Source organism: Carassius carassius, chromosome 35 (assembly GCF_963082965.1).
Source record: "Carassius carassius chromosome 35, fCarCar2.1, whole genome shotgun sequence".
NCBI classification, from domain to species: domain Eukaryota; kingdom Metazoa; phylum Chordata; class Actinopteri; order Cypriniformes; family Cyprinidae; genus Carassius; species Carassius carassius.
Window position 1 is genome coordinate 26,849,545 of NC_081789.1, and position 21,566 is coordinate 26,871,110.

General features: G+C 36.7%; 1 pseudogene; it reads right to left on the bottom strand.

Annotated features, from left to right (window-relative positions):
- Positions 1 to 6,216: 6,216 nt before the first annotated feature.
- Positions 6,217 to 19,827, bottom strand: LOC132115835 (myosin-7-like; annotated as a pseudogene).
- Positions 19,828 to 21,566: the final 1,739 nt, after the last annotated feature.

Below are 21,566 nucleotides of genomic sequence, written 5' to 3' on the forward strand. Positions count from 1 at the left end.
ACGGATCAGCGGAGGCACAATGACTGTGACGTTTACTCTCTCTGTATTTGGTCCCGGTCACTCGTGTGTGTGGCTGTTTTTGGTAGCCTGAAAAAATCTTTGTGTCAGTCAGTCCCAGTAGTTTAGCCTGTGGTGTGTAGCATGATAGATTAGAAAGGATCTAAATCACAATGGTGCTATTTTTGTCCCATATGCGTTACTTTATTTTGTGTTGTTATCTTATTTATATTTGTGTTATTTTGTGTTAGATATCACATTATAATTAAATGTTAGATATCACACATTATAAAGTTTACAACATATCTGTTTTTGTTTGTTTGTTATGGACAGAACATGCATCACAGATAAACCTGCTTCACACAATCTTTTTTAAATCAAATTATAATCATACGAAGCAGATTACACCAACAAATTGTCTGCTGGCTATACAATGTTTTGTCTCACATGGATTGTGCAAATATTTCTTGTCATATACATGAGATGCTTCAGCTGCGCTAGGATGCTTTTCTAGAACTGTGTATCATTTTCTGTCCTCAAAGAGAGAAAGGCATGCACTAGGAATTTCACAGGTTTATCTTTGTGCTCAAGGATAAAGACAAGGTAACAATGCCTCACAAGCAAGATGGCTGACACGGAACAGTAAAATTGTCAGTAGACAGCTGTTATGGCAACAATGGATATTTGCGACCTTTTGTTCTCGCCTAATGCAGAGACAGCTGCAGCTCCCTTGCTTCTTCATGTTTCAGGGTTCGTACGGTCACGGAGAACCTGGAAATGTCATGGAATTTTAAAACAGATTTTTTAAATTTGGAAAAATAAATAAACCCAGAAAATTTTGGAAAGGTCATGGAAATCTATTTCACAAATCTCTGTATAATAAAATTGTTTTTATCAGGTCTTTAATTTTGGTGATGGATTGCGCATAGGATATATCGTAAAGTTGTATTAATTCCCGCAGCTTTTGACAGTCAACTGATAGGTATTCACAGATTTATTCAATAGCCTATAGAATGTAGGTTACGTGAGCAAATAAATCAGATTATCAGATCAAATCAGTCAATTGAAAAGAGCGTAAGTGATTCAGTTGTACTGCGTCTTCTCTCTTCGACTTCTCTTAAAACGGCTTCACTTCGGCGGATCTCGCCTGCACTAAAGAGCTTCTGCACGAAGCAATACAAGACTTTTGCTCATGTTTCAGAACAGCTGACAGAATTGTAATTTGCCTAATCGGGTCATTGTTGCATCGTCACAAAAATGTATCATTTACTTGCACATCTTTTTAAGCCATTTGGTACTGGTACACTCCATGAGGCAGTTTCCTGTGCTCTCAGTCATGTCCAAAGGGAACACGTATAAAGCTGGCGTGTGATTACCAAATTGAGTTTGGTACCAGACAAGCTTAGAAGAACCCTGAATGGGCCTCAAACATAGGCCCTTGTCCAACAGCTTATCAGAATTACCGGCCCAAGTCCAACTAAACCCCCGTGTCTTTTTTTCTCTTTCTATTTTCCCCATTACACAGCTACTTGTTATAGTAATTAAAATAGTTCCGTTCATTTTTAATGGCAAAGTTGTTATATTTACCTTTGTTTCTTTATTATGTTAATTTAGAAATAGGTTCGTAAGATTTTTGTTTGTTAAATTCAAGTTTTTGTTTTTAACGTCGCCTAATGCCCAATGGCCAGCGGCAGACATTGAGTTAGCCAATGTTCGGTCAATTTAGTCTTCTCAAATCATCACCACTTGAAAATAAAATCTACATACAAAATACTTTAGAAAGCATATCACAATGCTAGTTTAAACTTTCCATGATTTTATAGATTAATTCGAATGTATTATTTTGCCACGATTTTATTTTTTACAATTAAGAGTTTTTGAACAGAAATATTACCAAACGTTAAAATTAGACGCCAAGAAGATGGGAGTGAACTTCTTTTAACTTGGGCACATTGTTTTTAGAATGATGTTTCGTGCACGAGACACGAGTGCAACAGTCAAACAAAAAAAAAACAATAGAAAAGCAGTGCAATCAAATAAAAAACCTGTAAAGAACTACTACTGTAATCGATGTCTTATATTTAATGTTTGCATCATGGTGACAGGCTAAAAGTTGTTTTTAAAGAACATTTGCTAAAAGTCTACGGTTTTAAAACCTTAAGAATTTTTTATTACCTTGACTTTTGAGATTTTCTAAAATAATTTCTGAAAACATATTTGTATAAGACAAGTTTCTGCAATATGTAGTTGTATTTTTTGCATCTTTTCTGCAAAGATGTTTAGCTAGTGATTTGTTTAACTATTTTAATTTGTGCTGCATTTGGAATATATTTTTCTTTAACTAGAGGGTAAACTGAAATATGTTGTAGTTACATTTTCAAGTTGAATAGTTAAAAATTGAAAAAATCGAAAATCGGTCAAACATTCTGAAAAAATCGCAATTTAATTTTTTTGCAAAATCGCCCGGCCCTAACCTATATAAATGTGTGCTATATTATATTATGTGTGCAGTCATTCAAATAACAACAGCTTAATTTATGTTCATCCATTGGTTCCTGGAGTATCTTCCAATTTGAGAAAGATTCCCAAAACAAATGCATTAAAAAAGGATTCTGTAAGGTGCAAAAAGCAATTTGTGTGTTTAGAATAGTGATTATATTCTGAAAACATTACAGCAGTCGTGCAGGTACTATAATATAGAGGTGCTTGTTTGTTATAATTATTCCATCTTAACAGAAAGAACATGATGAGCAGGTCAAACTAGCCTCTGTTCTAAACAGCCTTAATGTACAGCATTGATTTGTAGAGGAGCCGCGTGAGCTATCAATCAAGACCTTTTGTGTGGTTTCGCGCCTGCCTTGACCTCTCGTCTTTCAGTTATTCTGCACCCTCTCAACAAGCACCTTACTTAGTCTTAACACTTGGGCAATCTATTCTAGGCCCCTCGTCGTATACAGTGCCTCATTCTCAGCTGTCTGCTCACCCTGTTTTATCAGCACTCAGGAGTAAGAATGGAAGAAACGGTGGCACCTTATGGCTAATGAATTCTGTAATCTGAGCTTCCTTTTGTCAGGGGAATAGAATGGTCCTGCATCTGTTGAGCAACATAGGAATATATTGTGTCTCGACTTTGTGTCTTCTAGTGCTTCATACCATGCAGCTAGTTTTGCTACTTATAATGTTATTAAACATTAACAGCAATACTATGTGTAATTATTAAACCATGAACTGCATCACATTCAATAAATGCAACATTTGATCTCTAAATGAGCTAAGAGATGAGTTTAATTATAGTTTCAGTGAGAAACTGTATAAAGTGGGGTTCAAAACAGGGTTATTATTGTGAACTAAAACCATAAATAAAATAAAAAATAACTAAATAAAATATTAAATTTCAACTAGTTTTCAAGACAACATTACTTTTTTTCATTTAGTTTAATGTACTTAAGTTACTAAAGCTAAAACTGAAATAAAACTAAACACAAAATATATAGACAAAAACAGAAATAATTAAAACTAATTGAAAGCAGAAAATGTCAAAATAATAATTCAGAAGATTAATAAAAACTTTAATAGTTTCTCAGTGATAGAAAAACAATACTTGTCTGAGATTACATTTGAAAATCAGAGATTAAAAATATTTTATTTTCAACATGTAACACATTCAGTTGAAACAAAACTGAATGTTTCAGATTGCTTCTTGGTCACAACAGTAAATGTGCCATTGATCAGGTGACTCCTTAGTGTGTGTATATAGATTTGGTGTTAATTGAAGCACAAGATAATCATTTTGGATAACAGTGTCATTAAGTTTTGTTTAATCACTTCAAATACTGCTGCAAAGAAATTCTGAACTTTATTCACAATTGTTATGCTGATAACACCCCTTGTATTTAAAACCAAAACAAATGAAGAATATAAACTCTTGTAGTGGTCTAACTTTTTGAAACCATTGTAGGTTTCTTAACAGTTCAGTATAATAGATCACCAAATGAGTCCCTCTGGTGGCTGTAGCTGTACACTGTGATTGTCGTGATCATCAGAACATTATCATGATAGACTGGAGCATCCATAGAACCAAGCTCATGAGTTCAGTGTGCAGCTGATATTTTAAGTATTAACATTAACCAGTATAGGTCTAAATACATTGTGCATCTGCTACATCATGTGCCCATGATGAAAAATTGACTGATAGCCCCCATATGTTTCAGAGACCTGGTTTGCATAGCGTGGTTGATGGCTGTCAGTGTCCCTCAGAGAGCCGACCGAGGGGCCATACCCTTCAAGTTGTCTTGTTTACACGGCATTGTTTCCTTTACTTTAGCCTTGAGGACAAAGATAACCTGTTAAATTCCTGTGATGGAAGGGTGTTATCATGCTTTGAGACATAGTATGTAGGACATGTCTCATCTGCAGATGTCCATTATTGGCAAGAACTCTTACTACTTAAGTTACATGACCTTGAGGGAGAACAATGCCTCTTCAATGCTGTACTTAACATATGGTTTTCCCCTTGTGCGACCTTATGGCCTTTTTTATTTTTTTTCAGATTTGTCATATAGATAATTTTGCCAATTTGTGTCAATGCCAACTGCATAACTTTTGGCACAGGTGTGTATTTCTATTGGAGTTTTTATATTTGTCCGTCATTTCCTTTAATGAATCTATTTTACACTACGTACAAAAAAATAGTTCCTCTCAGGACCTTGAGGATGAAAATGTCCCCATTGAAACCCATTCAAATTGTGGATTTTAATCCCAGCACCATTTAACTATAAAATTATGCAAGAATTGTTAATAGGCTTTCATTATGTTGTCAAGGCTTTAGAATTCTTACTATATATATAGATTTTTTTTTTGTACTAGATGGTTCCATTTTTTCAAGTTTGGCATATAAAGCAAATACTCTGTTGATTCCTGTTTTCTGCTTATGCATATTATAGAGTCAGCTATGTAAGTGTGTAAGTATCTTGGTATGGATGTCAGAGTGGGTTTGTATGTGTGTCCTAAATAACATCTTTGTATGTTTGTGTGTGCGGACATGTAATGTTCGAGAGAGAGAATTATACTCTAAAGTTTGGTACTGCACCAAAACACTTTTTTTTTTAGATATCAACCTCAAATTCGGAACACAACTTCTTTTTTATTTTTTTCTTTGATTTTTCTATCAATCTTTGGTTTCAAAATGTTCTATAAAATATATATTTTATATAAAGTTTTTTAGTACTTTTTTTTTGTTTTTACAACTTTTTTAACTTCAATAATAATCTGTCAAGTTTTCTTTAAAATGTGACCAAACTTTAGTCTGTACTCCCAAGCTTCGAATTGTTTAGACATGGACATTTTTGTCCTCTATGAACCTATGTGTAACTTTTTTAAATTGACGCACAAGGGTTAACTACCTTGATCTTTTAAAAAGCTTAGGATACCTCACATTCAACAACGTTAATGCACAAATTTGCTCCAGTTAATTCTATGTTCATGTCTTAACATTCTTAAAACTTCTTTACTGCCTAAATATGTTTAACAGTACAGTATGTGCGTCAGAGGCTCAACTCATATATAGGATGTGTTAAGCTTTGTCAAGCTCTTAATATAGCACAAGTGACAAGTGATAAAATTTCCACTTTCTTCATCCTCTCAAGTGTTGAGTAACCCCCCTCCCTTCCCTGACTCCTCCTTTATTCAACACATCTGATGCAGGCACTGTATCACCTTGAGCAACAACAGGCACTTGTCACATCCCTCCTACACATTGAGTAGATCTGTGCTGGACAGTTCACTCTTCTGAAATCTTTTTTGCTTGTTTTTGTTTCTTTGGGACCATTGGAAAAGGTAAGTCAACTGTATAATTTGTTATCTACAAATTTTATATTACTTATAACTTTTTACATGTACTGTGTGTTAAGGGCCTGATGATTTTTAATAACCTTTGAGTTAATGTTACTTCACGTTTTGGGAGACTGACTGCTGATGATGATGTGCATTTCATTGCAGACATTTTTACTTGCACATTAATACTCATAACTGTGTGAAACGGGGTACCTAACAACTCTTAACACAATGCCAATTTTTTTTTTATAGCCAGCTGATACCTGATCAAAAAGGTTTTAGCAAGTATTTGGACTATTTGAATTCACTTTTCAGTTCTGTAAAACACACATAGTTTATAACTCTTGTGATGATGAGAAAGAAAAAAAACACACAATATGGCAGAAATTCAATTTGCACATTTCTTTATTCTATTGATCTGGAGACTAATGGATTCAAAGAGACACACCAGATTTTGAGAGACGGGAGAGCTTCATTCCTCATCATGTCCTTTCTGTTCAAAGAAGAAAAAAGACAAAGATGTAAGGTTAATTTGTCTTATTAAAAAATAGTTATACATTTTCCATATTTCCTTGCAAAATATCATTGCTCTAACAGGTTTTTCAAAGGAGTTGCTACTAGCTCTGCTTAACAAGGCTTTTGTGTAAACATATCATCTTCTGTTGGAAAGTTATTAAAACATTTAACACAGATGATTGCATTAAAATTTAGCTTGCTGTAAAGTATACTTTCAATTATAGCATTCATAACATCTATCAAGTCATTTAACATTTGTATACTGATTCAAGCTCACCTTAGATCCAGTGTCACGGCTCTTAGCTCTCATCTTGTTGACCTGAGACTCAGCAATATCAGCCCTCTCCTCTGCTTCATCCAGCTCATGCTGAAGCTTACGGAACTTGGTCAGATTAGAATTGGCCTGTTCCTCCTGAAAAACACAATGAGGTATTTTTAAGCAATCCTTTACCAAGCAATTAAGCCAGTTTTATTTTCATTTTATTACCATTCAAATTGATTCAACCCCCAAACAGAAAATCATGGCAATCATACTCATGCTGTATGTAAGCTTCTGAAGTAAAAGGTGAAGATAAATGTGGCTTAGAAAGAAAATTTTGTATGATGTCTTTTTAAATTAAGATATTTTGTGCAACCAAAGTTAAATTTAGTAAACTCTTCTGACATGCCGATTTATTAAAACATGAGCATGAGCTTTACTTTTTGTGAAATGCATGCAGTTTTACTGAAATTAGTTTAAACATACCGCTTCCTCAGCAGCTCTCTTGTAGGACTTGACCTTCAGCTGGAGTTTGTCCACCAGATCCTGAAGACGTGCCAGATTCTTACGGTCTTCCTCAGTCTGAATTTTTAGTCATAAGACATAAATTTACTTAATCACAATTTGTGATGTTTTATAACATATTTGCATGAATAAAAATACATTATTTCAGAGTAAGTGACCTGGTAGGTGAGCTCCTTGATGCGTCTCTCATATTTACGGACTCCTTTCACAGACTCGCTCGCCTTTCTCTGTTCCAGCTCCACCTCATTTTCCAGCTCTCTCACCTAACCAAACTAAAATTTATTTTAAATTCACCAACTCTGAATCCAAATATATATATATATATAAAAAAAAAAAACAATATTCATCTTTAAAAAATTTAATAGAAATTCTACCATTAAGAACGGAGTTTATAACGGAGATAAACTAACCCTGGCTTCCAGTTTCTGGACCTGCTTCTTGCCTCCCTTCATGGCGATCTGCTCAGCTTCATCCAGACGGTGCTGCAGGTCCTTGATGGTCTGCTCCATATTCTTCTTCATGCGCTCCAGATGAGCGCTGGTGTCCTGCTCCTTCTTCAGCTCTTCTGCCATCATGGCAGCATCAGTGATAGCCTTCTTGGCTTTTTCCTCAGCATTCCTGCACTCCTGCACTGCCTCCTCAACCTCAGTCTGAAGCTGAGTATTATCTCCCTCCAGCTTCTTCTTCTGATTCAGCAGGCTGGTGTTCTAGACGTAGACAATATTCACATTCATATAGTGTCTAGATGATATTGTGAGGGTTTTACTTGTGTTTATCTAGTACAGAGGTGTCATACCTGAGAATGCAGGAGCTGGACTCTCTCACTGACGTCCAGCAGTTCCTGCTCAGCCAGTTTCCTTCCTCTCTCAGTCTGTTCCACCAGAGATCTCAGCTCATCCAGTTCAGCCTGCAGCAGATTGTTGCGTCTCTCCACGATGGCGATGTTCTCTTTGAGATCATCATTACCACGCAGAGCATCATCCAGCTGCATTTGGGCATCCTGTGAAGCAGAAGTTTTATAAATGAATAGGCCGAAAAACATTGGATTTCACTGAAGAGTCTTAAAATCTGAGTTGAAGATTCATCATACCTTGAGATGTCCATGAAGACCCTTGAGTTGCTTCTGGGCTTCTGATGCCTGTCTGTTAGCCTGGCTGAGCTGAATCTCCATCTCATTGAGGTCTCCCTCCATCTTCTTCTTCAGTCTGAGAGCTTCATTCCTGCTGCGAGTCTCTGATTCCAGTGAGCTCTGCAGAGTATCAACCATTCTCTGCTGGTTCCTCTTGGACTGCTCCATCTCTTCATCTTTCTCAGTCAGTTTACGTTCAATATCAGGCTTTACTTGATTGAACTCCAGCTGAGCTCTAAGTATCTTGCCTTCTTCATGCTCAAGTGAGCCCTAAAAATCAATTAACATGGTTATTAAAAAGCATGTTCAAACACACACACACACATATATATATATATATATATATATATATATATATATATGTATATATATATGTACTTCAGCCTCCTCCAGAGCTGCTTGAATTTCAGCTTTCTCCTGCTCCAGTTGTTTGTGAACTTTCTCTAGTTCATGAATGTTCTTTCCACTCTAACCAATTTGTTCAGTGAGATCAGCGATCTCCTCTGTTTATAAGGAAAAGTAATGTAGGTTAATGCATACAATGTCAAAAGAAATATTAAAATGCTGTGATATTTATGTGAATGCTCAGATGACTGAATAAATCAAGGGCACCTTGGAGTAGAGCCCTGCACGGGCCTCAAATATAGACGCTCAGGCCCTAGCCCGGGCATTGTCCGAGTCTGACCCGAGCCCGCCTTCTCCCCCCCCCCCCCCCCCCCCCAAATCAGCTTATACTACTGTTTCAGCTAAAATACTTCAGTTTTGTATGTAATGTCAAAGTGAATATATTTAGTTTAGTTTTTTTATTATTTGTTCGTTAAATGTAAGTTTTTATTTTTTAAAGTAACGACCAAGCGGCCAGAGGCAGACAGTGAGTTGATCATAGCCTATGTTTGGTCAATTTAGCCTTCTGAGATCATAACGACCAGAATAAAATCTATAGATAGTTCAAGCATATCACAATGTTAGTTTAAATGTTTAACTTGTATGAATGTGCACCATTAGACGCATATATAATTGTTTGTGCAGAGAGCTAAAGAGCGCTTTACAGGACATGGAGGACATTTTTGCCTCATAAAGGCAAGAGTAATACATCACTCAGAACTGTAAAGGGTCTACTTTTATTTGTGTGCACTAACTATATCAACAAAATGTTGTGCTTTTATAAAATAAAGGATACATTGGCCTACAGGATGCGCTTTCTTCAATTTCGTCTAGGAGCACTTCACAATGAAGGACCGAAACTCAGCGAATACTTGCCTCACAGACTTGCTAAATATATCTATCTATAGAAAGCTTTAAATTACTACTTTTAATCTAAATGATTCAAATCAAAAATGAAAACTTTTTACAGATTTTCTATAATCCATATATACTGTTATGCATTTCTCTCTAAAGGTGCATCCAATGAGGAGATGGCGGGTCAGGATCGTCATCTTCATCTTTGCGACACGGACTCAGAAAACACAAATTTATTAATAAATATTTCAAACATCTCCTTACTACCCCCCCCCCCCCCAATTACTTTTGCTAGGGCTTTGCGGCATGTTGTAGCCTTTTGCATGCATTTTTTGCTGTCATAGGATATGTTTGCAGATATGTCTGCACCGCACATGATCAATTGACTCACTGTTTGCCATGGTAATCAAATCAAAACTCTTCAGAAATGCAGCTTTTCTTGAAGTATTGGAGCTTTTAGTAACTACCCATGCTCCAACTTCTCTCTGATGCTCTGCATGGTCAGCTGTCACTTGTATGCTAATGCGTGCGTATATGCGTTGCTTATTGCATAGGTTATGTATAACATTTATAATATAACAATATTTCATACAAATAGCCTATGTGTGTTCTGTGTGTATATGGGCAAAATAAAGGAGAGAAGATCAATGAGCTCGAGTCCGACCCAAGCCTGATCTGTAAAAAAAAAAAAAAAATTGCCCAAGCCCGGCCCGAATGGACTCAGTCCATTTGGGACATGACTGGATTGCAGACCTCTACCTTGGAGGTTCTTGTTTTCTCTCTTTATGGTCTCCAGATGATCCAGCGACTCCTCGTAAGAGTTCTTCAGTTTGAAAAGTTCAGTGCTCAGAGATCTGGCCTCCTTCTGGGAGCTTTCCAGCTCACTCTGCGACTCCTCATATTTCTGCTTCCATTCAGCCAGGACCTTGTTCAATAGATTATTTGATTAGCTACCATAGGAGCTTGATGAATACTGAAAGATTATTTATCCACAGAGTAAGTGTGTTTAATTCACCTTGTCAAAGTTTCTTTGCTTCTTGTCCAGAGCAGCAGCAGCAGCATTGGATCTCTCCACATCCACCATGAGATCTTCAATCTCATTCTGCAGCCTGTGTTTGGTCTTCTCCAGTGAGGAGCATTTAGCATTGACGGCTTCCACAGCTTCTTCTGCATCTTGCAGACGCTGAGCCAGCTTCTTTCTAAAAATATTCCAGGGAATCATTACTTTACAGTAATTTTAGTAATTTAGGTTTGTAGGTGTTTCCTATTTCATACCTTGCATCCTCCAGCTCCTCAGTCCTCTGGATGGCATCAGTTTCATACTTGGTTCTCCACTGAGCCACCTCAGAGTTTGCCTTTGACAGACTCCGCTGCAGCTCAGCTTTAGCTTCCTGCTCCTCCTCAAACTGCTCCCTCAGCAGATCAGAGTCATGACGAGCAGATTGAACTGCATGGGCCAGGGCATTCTTAGCCTATGAGGGTTGAAAATATCCTGTTAACTGTGCATAAAAATGCAATGGACAAGTTAGTAATAAATATTTAAAAATAAAATATACCTTGACTTCCTCTTCTAGTTGTCTCTTAAGGTCCTCAATCTGCTGGGTGTAGGACTGCTTGCCTCTTGTTAGCTGTGAGACCAAGGAATCCTTTTCTTCCAGCTGTCTAGAAAGCTCCCCTAGAAAGTGTGCGTGATTTGGGGTATTTATCTAACAATACATGATAAAATAATATCTTAAAGTAAATACCATTCTCAGTTTGTAGCTTAGCTTTTAGCATGGTAAAGTCATTGATTCTGCGTTGTCCTTCTTCATATTTTGTTCTGTATTCTGACATCTGGTCTTCAAAGGTCCTGCACATTTTCTCCAAGTTTGCCTGCACATATATATATATAATCAAATTGAAGAAACTTAAAGCATAATTCTAAAAGTTGGCTGATCTCAAAATCCTTCCTGTGTTGAAAAACATTAACTACATTAATATCAGAATGTGATTAGTATTATGAAGAAAAAAAATATATATATATTGAATACTTTGGAAAACACACTTTTTAATCCTTTCTTCCAGTTGCTGTTTGTCATTTTCAAGGTCCATCAAACTCTCTTGGGTCAACTTTAAGTCTCCCTCAAGCTTTCTCTTAGCCCTCTCCAGATCCATACGAAGTTTCTTTTCCTGTTCCAGGGAACCTTCAAGCTGGAACAACGATAACATAGTATTTAATTTAGCAAATAATTCATAGGTCATTTACATCGGAAATGTCAATTAACTACTCACATCATCCACTTGTTTCTCCAGCTTGGCTTTGGCTTTAGTGAGTGTGTTGACTTTGTCTTCCTCACTCTGGAGGTCATCCAGCGTTTGCTGATGGACCTCCTGCAGAGCTTTCTTCTCCTTGGTCAGCTTAGCGATGATCTCATCCAAAGCTGCCATCTCTTCTGTCAGGTTTTTGACCTGTAGAATTATGTCATTGTATCAAGGAACTCTTAACACACCACTCTTGTATCTCTAACATGTTCAGAGTTGAAAACTGACCTTGTTCTCAGTTGCATGTTTCTCTTTCTCCACTTTGGCCAGAGTGAGCTCAAGGTCATCAATGTCCTTCTTGAGCTCAGAACATTCATCCTCCAGCTTCCGTTTCTTGGCTGTCAACTCAGCATTCATTTCTTCTTCATCTTCCACCCTCTCAGTCAGCTCTTTGACTTTAGCTTCAAGCTGGATCTTGTTTTTAGACCCTCGCATCTCTCCTCAGCATCGCAAAGATTTTCTTGCTCCTGTTTATTCAGAGATTTTAAAAAAACTAATAATTTTATCTTCATATCTTTAAAAACCATTAGTCATTAATATTAACACAATCACAAACTCATCAAAATCTTTTAAACTCACAGCTTGAACTTGAAGTTGTAGGTTGTTCATTCTCTTGGAGAAGAGAAACCATCTTTTCTTCAAGCTCCTTTCTGCGGGCTTCAGATTTGGCGTAAGCCTCCTTCAACTTCAGGAATTCTTCCTTCATGTTGGCCATTTCTTTCTCTGCTTCAGCTGATCTCAGCAGCGGTTTGATCTTGAAGTACAGCTTCATCCAGGGCCAATTCTTGACACCCATGAAGGCACGTACGTTCCACTGGATCACAAGTAGATCACAATAAATGATAACGTTTGTGTCACATTGCAGAGACGCCTTGTCTCTGCAATGTGACACAAACGTTATCATTTATTTCACATTAAGTTTACAAGTGGCTTTCTTCTGTAAATGAATAGCCTGAAGCTGTACCTGCGCTCAACAATCTTCTGGAACTCGATTCTTGAGAGAAGACCACGAGCTCTAGCCTGAATATTTGTGATGATGAGAGCAAGACGGTCATCTCGCATCTCTTCAAGAGCACCTAGAAGACCAGCCTTGAAGAACACCTTTTAGAATAAAAAGAGTGTCAGTTTATTTAGCCTTACATTATGAAAGTAATCATTCTATGCATGGCAATGTCAAATTGCTTAATTCTACTATGATTTTGTAATTTACGTTTTAACATAAACTGAATAAGACATTTTATTAGGGTACCTTTGTATGTCCAAACTTGTACTGGTTATGGTCAATATCCAAAGATCCCAATAACTTCTCAGCTCCTTTCCTGCTGTCTATGAATTGACCCTCTGGGATGGCAGCAGGGTTCAGTATACGATATCTGTAATTGTATAATATTTTGTATTTGTGGTAAACTGATTAAGAAACAATATTTAATGAGGAATTCTGAAAAAAATATTATCTATTAATTGTGTAGAAATGTGTCCACCCTCTAACTTAGATGTCTTGTATTCATAAGTGAATGTACCTCTGCTTGAAATCTCCATACAGGATCCTGTTGGGGAATCCCTTTCTGCAGATTCTGATTCCCTCCAGCACACCGTTACAGCGCAGCTGGTGCATGACCAGAGGATTCTCCATCGCCCCAGGAGTCTTAGTCTCATTGGGGATGATGCGGCGCACAAAGTGAGGGTGAGTTGACCTCAAGTTGGTCATCAGCTTGTTCAGGTTCTCCTGTGGATAGATGTTATCCATCACTCATCCCATATATATTTAGGTTGTAGTCCTTGTTTTAAGATATTAAGAAACCAAGTCATGCTAAAAGATTAGTTTCATTATGACTCTGTATAAAAGGCACTCTATATGTTACCCTGTGAAGGGCAGATACTGTCTGGAAAGAAGAGCCCTTTTTCTTCTTCTCCTTTCCTTTGCCACCTCCTCCGCCACCCTCCGTGACTGTTTAGAAAAAAAGATTTTGTTTTTTTAATTAACCTCACATTAAATCCTTATTTTTCTTGACTTTTTCTCCCTTTGGAAGCAACAAAACAAACCTGAATCAGCACCAGCATAATTAGCAAACAGGTTAGACAGCAGTTTCATGGTGGATTTCTGATAAAGGCCAACAACCGTTTAATTGAGAGGGTCCTTGTTCTTCACCAGCCAGTTATTGATGTTGTAGTCCACAGTGCCAGCGTAATGAATCAGGGAGAAATGGGCCTCTGGTTTACCCTTGACAATCCTGGGCTTCTGGAAATTGTTGGATTTCCCCAAATGGTTGTCATAAAGCTTAGCTTTGAATGTCGCATCACTGGCTTTAGGGAACATGCACTCCTCTTCAAGGATGGACATGATACCCATGGGCTAGCAAACAATTGAGAGAGGAGTTTCAAATTAGTGGAGCAGTGTTAATCCAATTCCTGTGATCTCTCAAATTTCAAAACTTACCTTTTCAATGAGATCAATACAAGCCTGCAAGTCCATGCCAAAGTCAATGAACTCCCACTCAATGCCCTCCTTCTTGTATTCCTCTTGCTCCAGCACAAACATGTGGTGGTTGAAGAACTGCTGCAACTTCTCATTAGTGAAGTTGATGCACAGCTGCTCAAAGGTGTTGAACTGCAGGTGGGATATTAATATTATATAAATATTCAGATATACTCCCAATGGCAAAGTAACAAAAAACTGAAGTTGTTAAATAACAGTAATCAGTAGATGTAATCTTACATCAAAGATCTCAAATCCAGCAATGTCCAGCACACCAATGAAATACTGACGAGGCTGTTTGGTGTCCAGGGATTGGTTGATTCTCACAACCATCCAGAGGAACATCTTCTCGTACACTGACTTTGACAGAGCACCAATGGCATAGTATACCTTTTTGTGGGATACATAGAGTAAATTAAGGTTAAGTCTTATTGCATTGTTAAACAGTATGTTAATGATATCACAGAGTAGTCTCCACCTGCTGGACATTCTGTCCCTTGGTGACCCACTCATTTCCTACTTTGACTCTTGGGTGGCACAGAGCCTTGATGAGATCAGCAGAGTTCAGGCCCATCAGATAAGCTGCTTTATCAGCATCTGTGAATAATAAAAATGGTTGATGTTAATAAATCTTCTATAATCCAATATCCAACCAATGCATCATGTTAGCATTTTCTCCTAATACTGACCCTCAGTCCCATCAGCCTCTGCCTGTTCCTCTCGTTGCTTCTGCTTGAACCTCATGTTTCCGTAGTGCATGACAGCACCAATCAGCTTGTAGATGCTGTTCTTCTCCTCTTGGGTGAAGCCCAACACATCAAATGCTTCCTATAGCAGATTTATCATTGCATGATTGATGCCTCATATTCTAGTATTGTCAGTAAAATTGATCTTAAAAAGATAAAGCCAAGATTTAAATGGAATTCATTGTTATTTCAGATAACACACATCTGTTGCCATCAGCTCATCAGCATCATTAATAGAGGCCACTTGTGTCTCTCCTTGAGAGATGAAAGCATAATCATAAGGGTTTGTTGTGATCAGCAGCATCTCTGAGAGAGAAGAAAAAATAGACATCATGTTTAGTACATTTTTGTAGTACATTTTAAAAATGTAATGAACAAAATTATAGCTGTTTGGTTTTAACACAGTTTTGCCCACCTAATAGTTCTGGTTTCTTCTGAGACAGGATCTGGTAGAAGATGTGGTAGTCTCTCTCAGCCTTGAGCTGGAAAGTCACACGAGACTTCTCAAGAAGATCTGTTCATAGAATTTAGAATTCACAAATTATCATACATCTTACATGTCCCCACAAAATTGCCCCTGCTCATGTGATATTGCTTAACTCTATCATATGAATTAAATATAAGACAAAAAATTAATATCACACGAGCAGCGAGTACAATATCACAACAGTGCTGTTTTTCCCGAATTGCACAAATTCAAATGCAATACTCATTTTATACAACAGTTCAATAATTAATCTTATATTGTATTTTATTTTAGACAGAATATTGTCTGTTTTTGTTCATTACCTATAAAGCCACAGAAGAACTTTTGTGCATCTGCGAGCAACACACAGTGGTGTGTTGTTTTTTAATGAATCAGCTTTTTTAACAAATTGAGTGAACCAATGATTCAGTGGCCCATTCATAAAGAGAGCCATTTACTTTTGAATGAATCAAATGAATGAATGACTCAAAGACATTGAGCCATTCACCACTGCCTACTAGCAGTTTTAGTGCTTCATTTAGAGCATAATTTAATATAAAAAAAATCATATTTCCATATTAATAAATAAAGGGATACACTTTTAAAAATAAAGGTGCTTAAAAGGTTCAATCACCATTCAGTAAAAGGTACGTTAAAGAACCATCTCTTTCTTGCCTTTTTATAATCTTAAGAACCTCCTTTCGCCACAAAGAATCTTTTGTGAAACAGAAAGGTTCTTCAGATGTTAAGGTTCTATATGGAACATCATGAAGCACCTTTATTTTTAAGAGTAGTTAACCTAAAAATGTAAATTCTGTTATTATTTCCGTCAAATACGATACGAATCAAACCTGTATGACTTTTTCTTTTGCAGAACTAAAATAAGAATTTTGAAGAATGTTGGTAACTGATTGTTTTGGTTACGATTGACTTCCATTATATGAACAAAAAAAATCTCAATTTATCTTCTTTTATAGGCCACAAGTAATTTCACAGCCAAATTTGATGTGCGTTTAATTTGCCATTAATTAGATAAATTAATCTCCACATTCTGTTATTAGATTAAAACATTTTAATTGCTTGACAGGCCTAATAAGTAAGTGCATGTATATGCTTGAAATATATATTGATTTGTTATCACATGAGTGCAGGGCTAAATGTTGTTAGTTTTGTGTTTGTAACTCGTTTTATTGTGAAACTTTTTGTGCTGCCATTTTGGCCAGGACTCCCTGGAGGAAGAGATTTTGCATCTTAATGGGAGTATCCTGGTAAAATAAAAATAAATAAATAAAATTTAGACAGGCAAATGGAGACATTCCCAGATGCCCTATATAGCTCATTTCTGGGCACAAATTTGTCCCTAAAATATGATTTGTCCCTAAAGTGGGTATACACACATATCACAGAGTAGGAGTAATAAAAGACAAACCAGTAAATAATCAAAGATCTTTCTTACAAGTCTCAATATCAGCAGATGCTAGCTTGCCACTGGCAGCAAAGTGGATCCTGATAAACTTGCCCTGTTCGAAAGGAATATTGTCTTTAAATACAGTGGGAACAATGAAAATAATTTTTAACTTAAAAAATGTTGTCCACTCACAAAGCGAGACGAGTTGTCATTTCTAATGGTCTTGGCATTCCCAAAGGCCTCAAGAGCAGGATTACACTGGATGATTTGATCCTCCAGAGTACCTTAGAAAACACAACATTTGAAATGTTAGTGTATGATGAATGGGAATCATACAAAATAGCAGTACAACAACTCCATTTTGAATTCAGATTTCCACAATTTACCTTCTTTTCGGTGGTCTCCTTCTTTGAAGGACTAGCAGCAATGCTGGCGAAGTACTGAATGACTCTCTTGGTGTTCACAGTCTTTCCAGCACCAGATTCTCCACTGTCAACATAAACCAGTCTTAGAAATCTATTAAGAATTTATTCATAAAAATGTAACAAATAAACTCAAAACATCTTTCTAATTAAAACACGAAGGCTTACGTGATAAGAATGGACTGGTTTTCTCTGTCTGTAAAAGCAAAAATTATAATTATAAATGGTATATGCATGAACATTTAATTGATTTTCTCTAGTTTCTGACAAATAGCCTGTGCTGGTTTTGTACTGTCATGTAGATGCACCTGACAGCATGTACTGGTAGGCGTTGTCAGAGATGGAGAAGATGTGAGGAGGAGCTTCACTTCTCTTCTTTCCTCTGTAGGCAATGACGACTTCCTGGTTGTACACTGGAAGCCACTTGTAGGGGTTCACAGTGACACAGAAGAGCCCAGAGTAGGTCTGTAAGAGATCCACGGCAAGTTTAGATCTGCTCATATGTGATAAAGTTAATGTGAGTGTTTTAAGACTTCGCTCACGTAGATCATCCAGGCTGCGTAACGCTCTTTGGGGTTAAACAGCACAGCGGGCTCGTGCAGAAAGGTGAACATCGCCATGTCCTCAATTTTATCAAACTTTGGCGGGTTCTGAGGATGAACATCAGCCTCCTTCACAGTTACTGTCTGTGGAAAGGAACATCAGTTTTTTGACAGTGAAAATAGTGCCATAGTGTCTGTACATTTTCATGATGTACAGCAGACAGATTTAACCATACTAGCTTAAAAGAATAATAATTTCATATAATGCATTGGATTGTGCAATTTCAATAAAAAACTAACTCAAGACGATTTAAGAAAATGTGACATTATTATTGTGGTTTTTTCACTGTATTTTATAAATTATCTATTTTTATAATTTATTGTATATTATATATATTGTATATTATATCATTTCCCCAACTTTAATTAACCAACTACTTATTTCGAACTAAATCAACCCTTTATATTTATATGTACAGTGCCCTCAATAAGTATTGGGACAGTAAAAAGACAAAATTATTTGGTTTGCTGTTGATTCAAGAAATCTGTAAATATGAAAAAAAAAAGATGAATATAAGACAAAACTACAGAATGTCACATTTTATTATTGGTTGATTCATAGATGTTTTACCAACTATGAAGATCAGCACTGTTAAGAGTTTCATCTCCTATCTGATGTGAGCATAAGTATTGGAACAGTTGTTTCACGAGACATCGGCAACCAAATAGGACCTTATTGGCTGAGAAAAACAACAGCAGTTGATGACAGACAAATCATAAAAAGCTTTGAAAATTAACCCTAAAATACGTGTCTGAAAAATCACCAACAAGTTGCAGAAAGCTGGGGTGATGCTCTGACAAATCTACTGTCCGCAGGACACAGAATTACAGAGGCTACCCAACAAGATGCAATCCTTTGACCAGCATCAAAAATATAATGGCAAGATTAGAGTTTGCAAAAAAGCGCAAAGGAGTTTATGGTCCAATGAGACAAAGATTAACCTTTATCTAAATGATGGTAAAGCAAAAGTGTAGAGGAACAAAAGGAATTAATGATGACTTGATGTATGATGACAGTAGCAGAATTAATTTGGAAGGGTACAAAACCATCTTGGCTGTCAATATTCAAGAAAATGCCACAGAAAGTGCTTCATATTGCCTCAGGACAATGACCCAAAACAGACTGCCAATCCATCAAGGAGTTTATCAGGGCTAAGAAATAGAAAGTCTTAGACTGCCAAAGTGAATCTCCAGATTTAAATCTTATTGAACATTAATTTCACCAGCTGAAGAGGAAAGGCAGAAACTCCCCAAAACAATCAACAGTTGGAATTGGCTGCATTAAAGGCTGGAGAAAAGCATTTGAAAGCATAAGATCAAGTGTCTGGTGATGTCTACAAGTCACAGACTCACTCACTAAATAACATCTTAAATAATCTGCCTTAGGTTCTTCTGTCCCAATACGTATTCTCACATCAGATAATGGGATGAACTTTAAAACTTTTTTTTTTTTTTTTTTGGAAAAATGTATGTGTTGAAATAGCTAATTCTAAAATATGATATTCTGTCATTTTGTTTTATATTCATCTTTTGTCTTGGCTACACAACAAAGCAATTTTGTCATTACTATCCCAATACTATTGGAGGGCACTGTATGTACATATATCATACAACATTAATTAAAAATCCATTTGATTATTCACAATACAATTGCTGAAGCTTATTAAAACTTACCGTTCCCTTTGAAGTCTCACAGGTGACTTTATCACCATCTCGACTGACAATAGATGCTTTAAGATACTCCTCTACAGCATCAGGAACAAAACATTCTTTCTTCATGTCAAAGGGGCGAGTTTGGGCCTCCAGACGCTCTATGTCCGACTTCCTGAGGTACGGAGCAGCTGCTCCAAACTCTGCCATCTGGGAATCCCCCATCTTTCACCGATCTGTTGGATTACAAATTAGTTTTATTTGACATGATCAGTTTTCAAATTATGTAAATGATTTAAAATTATCAAGTAAATAAGCATGAGCTTAAGTAGGACTAAAAACTTACTTCCACTTATCTTCTTCAGAGACAGATAGTTCAAAGCTCTAGTTCCACACAAAAGAAAGAAAATTAAAGTTAAAGTTCATTTCTTGGAGGAATCGCTCTTCTCAACTTACCGCATGAAAAGAAAGATAACGATGACACAATTGAAAACGTGTCATGTCTCCTTTTATAATGCAATTGTTCCTCTAAATATGGTTGTTGGCATCACACAAAGTGACCTGCTCGCTCAGTTTGGTTAGGAAGGATGGGTTGGGTATTCTGGGGAAAAGTGGGGGGTGGTTTAAAGTTGGATTGAATGTCTTTCATGTAAGGCTCAGGGTTAATAACATTTGAGTTTCAAAATGTGGATGATAGAAACATAATTGTATCATCATATAAACCAGAAATGATTTTACTCACGCTCAAATGTTTTAAGCAGTGAACACTACAAATTTAGAGTTTAAGTATAACTTGTCGCAAATGATTGTGTAAAACGGTTTACCTTAATACCTAGTTGGTAAAAACCCAATGAATAGTTTATTAAATGTACATAACATACAGTGAAACGGTATTCTGGGTAATGTTTCGATACCTTTATCAAATTACAAAATATAAGCAAATGGCCGGGGTAAAATTTTGTATAAAAATATTTTTGGAAATCAAAAAGTTATCGGTCTCCAAATCTCATATTTGTTCTTCAACTGTTGTCTTCTTTAGAGAGATAAGATTAATTCTATAGGCACAGAATATTCCTTTGGTTTCCACTAGAGGCCTCATCTGTTTAACAGTTATTGGATGGGCCTGGTCAAGGTCAGTGTCTAGCTGGTGTGAATATTTCAGTTTGTGCTGTACTAGTGATGGAGCATTTGTCTTCTTCCCAGTTCACTTGAGCATACAGATATTTCTGTGACATTCCTGTTGAGTGCCTCTCCTTGATTGAGAGGCACAGCTTGCATGATCTACCCAACTACATCCATTGACAGACAGCAAGTGAACTTTCTGTAGGGATTCTGTTCAAAAGGCATTCGCTGCTTTTTTATATACACTCCTCAATATTATTATTTTTTTTTTATGTACAAATATGTACTCAAGTTCGGGACCTGTAATATTATCTCATTAAACTGATAACTTGATACAGATAAGCTGGATCAAACTGCAAAGCTGCTTTCCAGCAGAGTGACATTTGAGCACTATTATAACCTTAAGACTATCAAGCTAAGTTGGGGTCAAGACACTCAGACTAACAAGGAGAAACAAGAAATGTGTGATGAGTGTTAACAACTCGCCCGCTGCCATAGTGTCTAATAGTCTGAAGGGTGTTAATTATGAAACCCACTGAAGGCACTTCCTAAGATCTCCCTGTGAGGATGAGAAGGACTTACAAACGGTCACACTTTAGTGTAATTGTTACGCTTAGGAAATGAAGGGGCTGAAAAAATGTTACTATTTTTGGATGTAGCTTAAAAATGTTTCGAAATTCAAATCGCAGATATCCAGGAGAAATCATTAAGAAAGTATATGAAAGTCCTTTGGTTTATGTTCATGAACTGGATTTTACCTTTGGACAATTAACCAAACCTGTTGGAGTCAATCAAACTAAGATATTCCTTTACCTCGGCTTCTGTGACGCAGAAAAAGATAACCGTGTGAAATTCTTCCCGAGTGCTTCTGGCCAA